Raw genomic sequence first — 10028 nt, forward strand, 5'->3', positions numbered from 1 at the left:
GGAAATAATTTTTTTTTTTATCATGTTTTTGATATTTGGACCCACCATATGTAAAAGGTACATAGTTTCATATCATTGCTAAAATATTTTTCTTTTCTTCTACTTATTTTATTATAATAAAGTTATTGATCGAACAATTTTATTCTTTAAAAAAAGGTGGAATGACTAGGCTCCTCAATTAAAAAATCAACTCATTACATCTTTTGAGGACCCTTTTGGAAAAAAACATTTTTGACACTACCCTACTTCTCAAAAGAGCATCAAAACATATAAAGACTATGAGGGACCAATATAGAAGGGATCTAAAGGAGAACCCAAAGTACAACCATACTCCTATGATTCCACTAATAGAGTGGAATGAAATAATAGAAGAAACAAAAGAAAAAATGCTATGTTAATAAATGAAATGAATTAGAATAAGGAAAAAGAAGGTATGTCATGATAGTATCAAGTATAATGTAATCATGCACTTATTAGTGATCTTTGTAAATATATAATCTAACATGTTTCAAACTATTCATAGACTATAGGAGACATTAGTGGTTACAAAAGTGAGACTAGAAAAGGTTGGCCAACACAAACTTGGCTCTAGTGGCTAAATGAATCTTCAACCTTGACTTGTAAGTAGCAGCAATGGAATTTCATATTATTATTTTTATATAATGTTGCAAAAAAATTTGTTTAATCAAACCATACATGCAAATATGATGATATTAAGCAAAAAATATAGGGCACATAATTCAATGTAGAGCTCATAGACGAAGACAAAAAAATTGCCTTGAAGGAAGGCTATAATGTTGTGGTTGCACACCTATGCCAAAAATCTAAAAGCCATACCCATGAATCTAGTGCACCAAATGAGACATAGGTAAATTGGTTAGATGAAAATTAAATCAAATTGAATAGTTGAGAAATTTCTTTTTTGGTGTTAGCTTTCAACATAAATTGATAGTATAACAATGCCAATAATATTTCACTACAGCCTTCATATCCTATCACAAAGTCTGCACTTGATGAAGGCCATGATGTGCATCATAGTGGTGGAGGTATTAATTTTCTATTGGAAATTAATTACACAATTATGAATAAAATTTAACATCTTCAATTTCAATTTGACATGTAAACTTTTTAAAAATATTTTACAGCATGTTGTACATCATGATGGAGTGAAGCATGTTCCAAGTGTTTAGCATGTTGACATGGCAATGGATCAAAATTTCAATTTACTTGATGTGGGATAATTAGGTGAGAAAAATGCATGTTATGTTATACTAGTTAATTAAATACTTGTAAAAGTTTAAAAAAGAAAAAGAGTATGCCAATTTAACCCATTTACTTGTTCTTGCAATAGAGCCCCCTTTAGTGTAGCAGTCTCTTGCTCCTCAAAATAGGAGGAGGCATCATAATTTTACATTACATGTGCCACAAGAGGAGGAGAATGAGGAAGATATTGATACTCCTATCAGCCTTTACCTTAAGAGAGCTAACAAAAACAAAAAGAAGAAATGATTTTTTTTAATGACTCTTTAATAAACTTTGTTGGATAATTTAAAAACGTTGTTTTAAGTAATTATCTATGAATGTTACATATTAATTTTTATTTTTATTTCATTTTAATGAATATTGTTATGTGTTAATGAAGTCTTGGTTAGTATTGTGTATTAATGAATTTTATATCATATTAATGAATGTTATGTGATTGTATTGATTGAATGTTATAGTTCATAAATGGATGAATGAATGAATGAAGTATGTAATTAGATGATAATGGGTAATTTAGATTGATGTTAGGGGGAGGAGGGGTGAGACCAGATGAGCTTCCACCTTTACGTGGTTGGTCTTGTTAAGTAGATAATATTAAAGTATTCTTGAAACCAAGTGAAACTCAAACTAACATACCAAGGATATCTTCCTAACCAGCTAATAGTTTCTTTTCTTTGAGATAGAGTTTTGTCTCCATTCCTTCATTAGTCACAACCCTTTTAGGCTCCTAAATTTACTAATCTATTATTTCTTTTTCTTCAAAAGTATTACCAAAGTAGAAATTTATTCTTGATCATCTTTAGCTTAGTTACTAAGTAATATAATATATTTTGATCCCAATACCTCTGCTTCCTTCAACTACTGTTCTATTGTATTCATTAGGTTTTCATCCCTCGGCCACTTTTTTTCAAATTGAAAGGATATTATTTTGGGAGTGAATCCTCAATGATATTTAGCTAAACTAAAAAGTGGTTTGAAATAATATTAAGGAGGATATGGGCTAAGATAGTATATTAAGATCAATTGTTATTGAGATTCTTTGGTGATTCTTCACTATTTTTCTCTAGGATTCATTATAGCATTGAATTCGCCACCTATAATACAAAACTACATGTCACATATAAAGTGCGACATAGCTAATGGTTCTAAGTCACTATTAGGGAAAATAATGTGATGTTTCTAGAACTTGATTCAAAATGTTACACCCCATGCATAAGCTATAAACATTAGCTAGTTCAAAATAAGTGGTCATGCCCAAAACTTATAGAAAGTGTGAGTTAAGATAGACTAGCTACTATAAAAATGTCCTCATCAAATTCACATTACTTAGACTATACATACTAACATCCTTGAGGTCTGATAATATATGTCAATAACTTTGTGGATTTAACTCTGTGAATAATTTAAGTATCAAAATTTTGCATCATTGATGTAACAATAAGGCTTGCTTCCTTACTTCCTAGTTCTTTCTAGGTGCTTACTAGATCACTTCTATGATCTTGATGGTGATTCTTGTCTCACCAAATTAGAATCAATCCAAGACCATTTTATTTCACCTTGCTACACCAATAGGATCAAGAAAAACACAAAAATTTGTTGCTCATATGCGCACTTCCTGCTATGGAGTTGTTCACTAGCTCTTAGTTCACCAAGCACTAATGAAGCCTAGGATTTTCTTGAGGATTTTGAGGTTTCCAAATGCATCATTATGACCACATAAACATTTTTGTACCATCACATAAACCTTTCACAAAGTTTCTTCCAATTTTATGGCCAATCTTACATATTGTTGCTACTATTCCTTCTCAAACAAGGCTAGAACAGGGTCATCTTGCTTTTCAAGCTATTCCTTGGTCTTTGAAGACTTTACCCAACTTTATAATATGTAATTTGATAGGTCCAACCCAAGTACTAGCCACCATGAAGAGATCTTGTAAGAAAAATAACATACCAAAAAAAATGAGGGTTACAAAAGAGAATTTTGAGCATTTTCACAATAAAACTCCTAAGAATCCCATAAACAAAAATGAGGTATGGATACTGTTTACCAATAAAATAATTATTTTAGTGGTTTCAAGATTTCAAACCCCTCACACAACCCAAATCAATTAGGCCCAATTTCATGAGGGTTTCCAAGCAATTTAGCCCAGTCAGGAATAAAACAAGCATAACTTGTTTCCAAAGTCACTCCAACACTTAAAATTGCACAAGGAGAAATATTAGACTATACCCTAACACTTTCCATCATTTTTTTGGGGAAATTAATCACTCAAACTCCTTCTTGATGTTGTTTACCAGTAAAAAACCACAAGTCAAGGCTAGATTTCTTGACTAGGGCTTGCGTAAACAATTATTTGCCACCATTATCAAGAGATCTGATTTTTGGTATGTTATAGTACATTGAATGAAATATCTTTCCCCTTAGTTTCATGAATTTTCAACTGTGGGAAAGAGAGTTTCAATCCATTTTTATAAAACTAGCTATTATGAACAAGAAAACTAGTAAAGAACCAAAAACCAATGTACAATAGTAATAAAACTCAAACTTGACAACTTGAACCCCTAGAAAAAACTAAAATAAATGTAACTAATTATTCCAATCAATAAAAACTCCAATTCAATCCATTTACATAGTGAAATGGCTCTATTTCTAAGTGGTTACAATTACATTTCAATGCCAAATTTGTACACTGTATGGCCAAAACTCTTCCAACCCTTGAAACTTGTTGTGGTTTCACAATGCACGCCCCATTTTTCCTAGAAATGGTGAACTCCTACTTTATTTTTTAGCTTTTTGGATCCTTAGTCTGGGTTCTGAGTCTTTTTTATAGTTTTTCTAGTGTTTTTAGCTAATTTGGGTTTCTGCCTAAAAACCTAGATTCTGGAAATCATGTTGCTGAGAGAGAAAATCAAAATTACACTAAAAGGGTGCACTAGCTCACCTCAATAGGTGTACTAGTTACTTAATGAATGCAACAAACTCTTGGAATTATGCAATGGTGCACCTACATAGTTGTGCAACTCCAAAAGGTGCACTAACCCCCAGGCCTATAAAGCTCGGGAGTTTTCCCCCTTTCCTTACCATTCTTCCCTCTTCACTCAGAGTTCCTGTACCTTTGTAGCTTCTGAGGTGTGCTGCTTTTCTTTCTCCACTCTTCCTATCACCTACACATAAAGCACATATTAAAGAACACCTAAGGTAAAGGTGTGCACCTTATAAACCTCCTAAGGTGCACAAGGTGCACACCTTTTCCATTAAACTTAAACTAAAAAGAACTTGAAAAACCTATAATGCAAAGCTTTACCTAAGATAAAGGTGTGAAAATGCACACCTATCCAAGGTGTGCACTTGTGTACCTTTACAAGGTGAAGCATCCTTGAGGATGGTAAAGGGTACACACTTAGCACACCCCATAAGGTGCACTAAATGTACACTCTTTTGTTTTATATTGTTTCACCTTTATGTTGTAAGGGTGTGCACCTAGTGCATCCCATGAGGTGTGCAAGGTGTACACCCTTATTTTTTTTGTAATTTTTGCTAAGACAAGGTGCACCTAGTGTACCTCTAAGGTGCACAAGGTGCGCTCTTTTTTGTCTTCTAGAGGGTTTTGTTAGGGTTTCTAGGGTTTATATAAGTTGATTTTTCTTCGTATTTGGACTAATGGGTGTTGATTTTATGAAGATTCAATAGCTTCCTCCTCATCCTCCCTCACTACAAAGATGGCCCCAAAACCATTAGTTTTCAAGTTTCAAGGTGTTCTAGCAAAATCACACTTCCAAGATGAATATTCAAAGATCCAAGACACTAAGCTTGACTATATCGACTAAAATGTGTTCCTACTTATATGTAAAAAACCTATTGAGAGGTCCCTGATGATATCTTCTCTTATTAGATCAGGGTTGGTCAACCTAAGATCTCACCCAGTATTAGTACAATCTTCAGAATTGATCATGACATTGGCAAAGAACTATGTCTCAAAAAAAAGGCTTGTGAAAAGCATAACTAGAGAGATCATGCTAGATCTGAGACCTAAGAACATAGAAAAGATATTCCATCTTTTGAGAGTAGATCACTATATTAGATTGACATATCATTAGGTGGAAAGATGGTACAAAGAGCATGGAGAGGAAGCATCTGAAATCATTAAACCTTTCTATCTCATTGAGAAGACTCCTATTGGGTGAAAAGTAGGAAAAGTAGACATGACAAGGGGCTATATGAAAGATATCAGATATTTTATAGTACTTTTAAGTAGAGTCATGGGGTTATCGACATTAGGACAACTAAACATATGGATGGTGTACTTCATTGAGACTATTGGAACAACAAAGATGTCAATTGATTGGGCTTCAATTCTCAGTAAGAATTTGGATGAACTAAAAATGGCCATAAAGAACAACCAAATGTTCTACATGACATCCTATCTGGTGTACTTGTTAGCTACAAGAGATATAGACAATCTGGGATTGTTCAAAAGGGGCAACATGCAAGATATAAATGCTTTTCCTTATGTGGTGTATCCCTAATTGGTAAGGAAAAAGCTTTCAGATCATAGTAGGGAATATAAAATAGTGAATGATGCCTTCATTTTAGTGATCATCTGATTCATTGAGGGAGATTATGTGAAAAGGATGTCAGATGAGGCAGCAACAAAGATTAAAAAAATTGGCACCTGCTACATCCAATTTAAGAAATTCACTTATTTCAGAGTAGTGGGTACGATTGTCAATCCCAAGAAGCTCCCTAGGTATCCATGTGATAGGCTCATATTGCTAGAGATTGCATGAAAATCTTGTCTGTATATGAGAGAGTAAGAAAGAAACATAAGAAAAATTTGGTATGGCCTATCACTATAGGACCATTTAGTGTGGTCTTGAAATGGGATATTCTAACTTTTGAGTCTGAGTGGGATCTATATCCCTTGGATGAATATAGCTCTCCTCATTGTTTCTTTGATAATATTGGAAGAGTGCAGTACTTGGCAGGAAAACAATTCTAGTATGAAGATGCCATCGAGGACCATTGGATGAACATAGTGGATGACTGCAATATCCAAATAAGGGATTATTGTAGGATGACTCTCTATTGGGAAAGAAGTGCCTTGAAGATAAAGGTTCCTTTAAAGATAGTATACCAAGATACTGAAGAGGTCCTTGATTCATTGTGCAATAGAGATAAGATTTTTTATCAACCTATCATGAGTGTGGAGATTGATAAAGAGGAAAATTAAGAAATTAATCATAGGACGAGGCATGTCATCCAATTGGCCAAGGATTGGATCAAAAGACCATTCAATTTGGATCTGATTCCACAAACTGCAATTTTCCAAGCTACAGCCTGCATAGTCATAGGTAGAGGAGGGAAGGTAATAGTGCCCACATTCACAACTCAGTCCCTAGTGAGGCCAAAATTAGTGCACCAACTTGAGAGAGAAGTTGGGTACTAGAGGGCTCAGAAGGGTATATTCAAGAGGAAAAGAACTTCCCCTTAGCAAGCTGTGCTAGAAGAAGGAACAACTCAAGCACTAGAGCACCTAGGGGTAGAGAATGTACAAGGAGAAGATAATGTAGAACTCACACAGACTCAAGATAATCCTCAAGTGCCACCACTAGAACAAGGGCAAGGAGCTGAACTAGAAACACAAGTATCTCCACTTGAACAAGAGGTACACGCCTCCCAATTAGCTCCTAATAGAAGAAAGATCACAACTTAGTTAAAAGGAGACAAAAGGTAATAAGAAAATTTATCTTTTTCCATTAGTTCTAGAAGAGGAAGAAGGGGATGATGAATATGAAGAAGATAACCTTCCCTTGAGTTAGAGGACTCATCTTGCTAGGGCTACAAAGTTTGAATGGAGAAGAAGCTCTGCTATTACACCACCCTCCATTCCTATACATCATGTTCAATTTAAAACTTTGGAGGATGAATTGTAACAATGGATTGATGAGTAGGAGGATGAAGGGGTTGATGTCTTTTAGATATCAATTTTGATTCATGCTAGTAGGCATTGAGTTTGTGGGAGATAAGATAAGAGATACTCTAAAAGATCAACCTCCACAAGAGGATTAGATTCAATAGCCACCTCAGTCACTAGGACCTTTAATTGCTTCACCATCACCAAATCTCGATTCATTTTGCATGGATAAAGGTTCAGCTACTCCTCTCCCTCTAGGTAATGAAGAATAAGTGCAACCTAAATAGGAAGAAGAGCCACAAAAAATACCCATTGATGAAGTGTTAGAGGAATGAAAAATATATGAGGAATCTCAATAGAGTTCTTGTGATATAGAGGTGAGGACTATGGATTCAAAAAACATAGAGATGACCAATGTGGATCTCTCACAAAAGGAGAAGACTCCGGAGAGGAGTGATAAGGGAAAAGGCATAGTAGAACAAACTCCTTCTTCTAAAGGTAAATATCCAATGGTAAATACTCTGAGATGGTTTAGGAAAGAAGGGATGGTTAGAAACAAAAGGCAATAGTATTCTATTGAGGAAGAGGGAATGAGAGAATTTATTGAAGCTCTCAAGAAGCCTGAGTCACCTTTAGGTGATGCATGAACACTGGAATTTGTAATGAGTGATCAGAATTAGGACTTGTTAGCCATGTTGTCATCCCTCCTCTCCATGTAGATATTGAATATTTGACCACATAAGATTATCAAATTAGGGAGGTTGTGCTTGAAAAACCCACTGTGGATACTACCAAATTAATGGTTATAACAAGAATTAAAGAAGTGTTTAAGCACTTAGAAAAGGATGAGACTAAATTGATAAGCCTTCGGAAGTAGAATGAGATCTTAAGAGGATATCTAAACAAAGTAGCTAGTCCATTAGATGCTTAAAATCCCAAGGAGACTCTAAATGCAACACTTGAAAAGAGGGATAAGGAGACTATACAACTTGATCCATTTTTGAAAGCTTGTCAAAAATAGTGAGAAAGTTTTGAAGAGAAAGGTGTGCAAATCATAGAAGGAGATCTTAAACTACTACACCACATGTAGAGTAATGCAGATAAACTGGTCACTATTTTTAAATAGGATTTTGGGTTAATGGATGAAGTACATACCTGGGGTAAACACTTGCAAGAATTGTAGTCAATAAAGAGTCAAAGATATTGGATGTTGATGGATGTATATATTGTAGATGAGTTAGTTAAGATAGATTATTGGATAGAGAAGATTTTGGATGGCAATAAAGTAATGGAAACATTACATGAATATATTCATAAGCTCAAGGATCAAATCCAAGAGCAAATTTTGGAGGCAGAGAGACATTACAATGATGCTTGCCTAGACATTTTTGAAGATGATTCAAGGGATAAATTGATAACTATAGAAGCATTTATTCAATAGTTTCAGAAGACTTTTGAAGAAGCTTCCACTGATGATGATATAAGATAGGCATTTAGGACCGAAGAGGCATTGCTAGATTTGGATGTGAAATTGAGAGATTTTGCAGAGACTCACATCAAGGTGGGCAAGTATAGGCAAAAGGTGAAAGCAAAATATGAAGCTTTAGATTTTTTGGATGCAACCCAAGTTACTAAGATTATTTAAAAATTCAAGAGCAAATATCTAGACATAGCTCTGGTATGAAAGGGAACAAAACCCAGAAGCTAGAATTTCAATTTCGACACTTGGTAAAATTTTGCATTTTTTGGACCTTCTTTTGAGGTGCGCTGCTTCTAGGCTGCATTAGGTGCACTGCTTCTGAGGTGTGCTTTTCTAAGGTGTGCTTTTTTGAGGTGCACCATAATTTTTTGAAGAATTTAGAGGTGCACCAACAATTAACTACCAGTTCCAAATTTAGAGCTTTCCGTGCATCAGAAACACATTCTGATGGCAGTTTAACTCCTACAAACATCTAGTGAAAGTTGAGATTCTATTTTTTGTACCTCCAAAGACTCCTAAATCATTTGATAGTTTTCTTCTTATTATTTTCTCATACTTTCTTTTTTTAAGACCTGTAAAGGCTCATGTATTCATTAAATGATATAAATATGGATGGAGTCCTACTTAGCGCTAGTTAGAGAGTTAGCTTGTACATAAATAGATTTGTTTTATTAGTTTAGAAGCATATGTTTGCATAAAGAGATCTATCACTCTCAAAATAAATTGAGGAGGAGATTTCTTATAAATTTAGGAATGTAATATGTATTTTGGGCCACTGTTATTTTCATGCAATAATATATTCTTTTGGTGCTCTCATTCGTAGTGTAGTTATTCTTTCTTGAGTGTGTTATATTTTGTGAATGTATGTTCATGGAATTTAATTGAGCCAATAGTTTTGGTTGAGCGATCTTTTAATTTTGGTGTTTGCTATGATTTTACAAATTCCACTAACGTAATTAGTTCGAGAAGAGATCACCATATTGTTCCTACATAGCTTTTTGTCTTGCATGAGCACACCTTCTATAGCCTTCCAATTTGATGAAAATTGAAACATCTTATGGTTACTAAATTCTCATCCAAGATTGCATCAATGGAATTAAGGAAGCACTGCTCCTATTTTTATTCGTTACCTACCGATCTTTTCAAAGACTTAACTTGTAGATGTCTTGTTTCTATGGTTTATGTCCATTAGGAATTTACTTTTCAAGTCATTTTCTTAAACTTTTTGTTACCCTATCTTCATTATTTTCTTTTACAAACACTTGGTTAAATTAGGAATTCATATAGTTGCATTGTTAGATTGCATTCTTTCGAAAAATAGAAAAATACAAAAAATATATTTCTTTTGTGTGATTATCCTTTTTGAGACA

The sequence above is a fragment of the Cupressus sempervirens genome, chromosome 4 (genome assembly GCF_028749045.1).
Source record: "Cupressus sempervirens isolate cs-2001-9-10 chromosome 4, ASM2874904v1, whole genome shotgun sequence".
Classification (NCBI taxonomy): domain Eukaryota; kingdom Viridiplantae; phylum Streptophyta; class Pinopsida; order Cupressales; family Cupressaceae; genus Cupressus; species Cupressus sempervirens.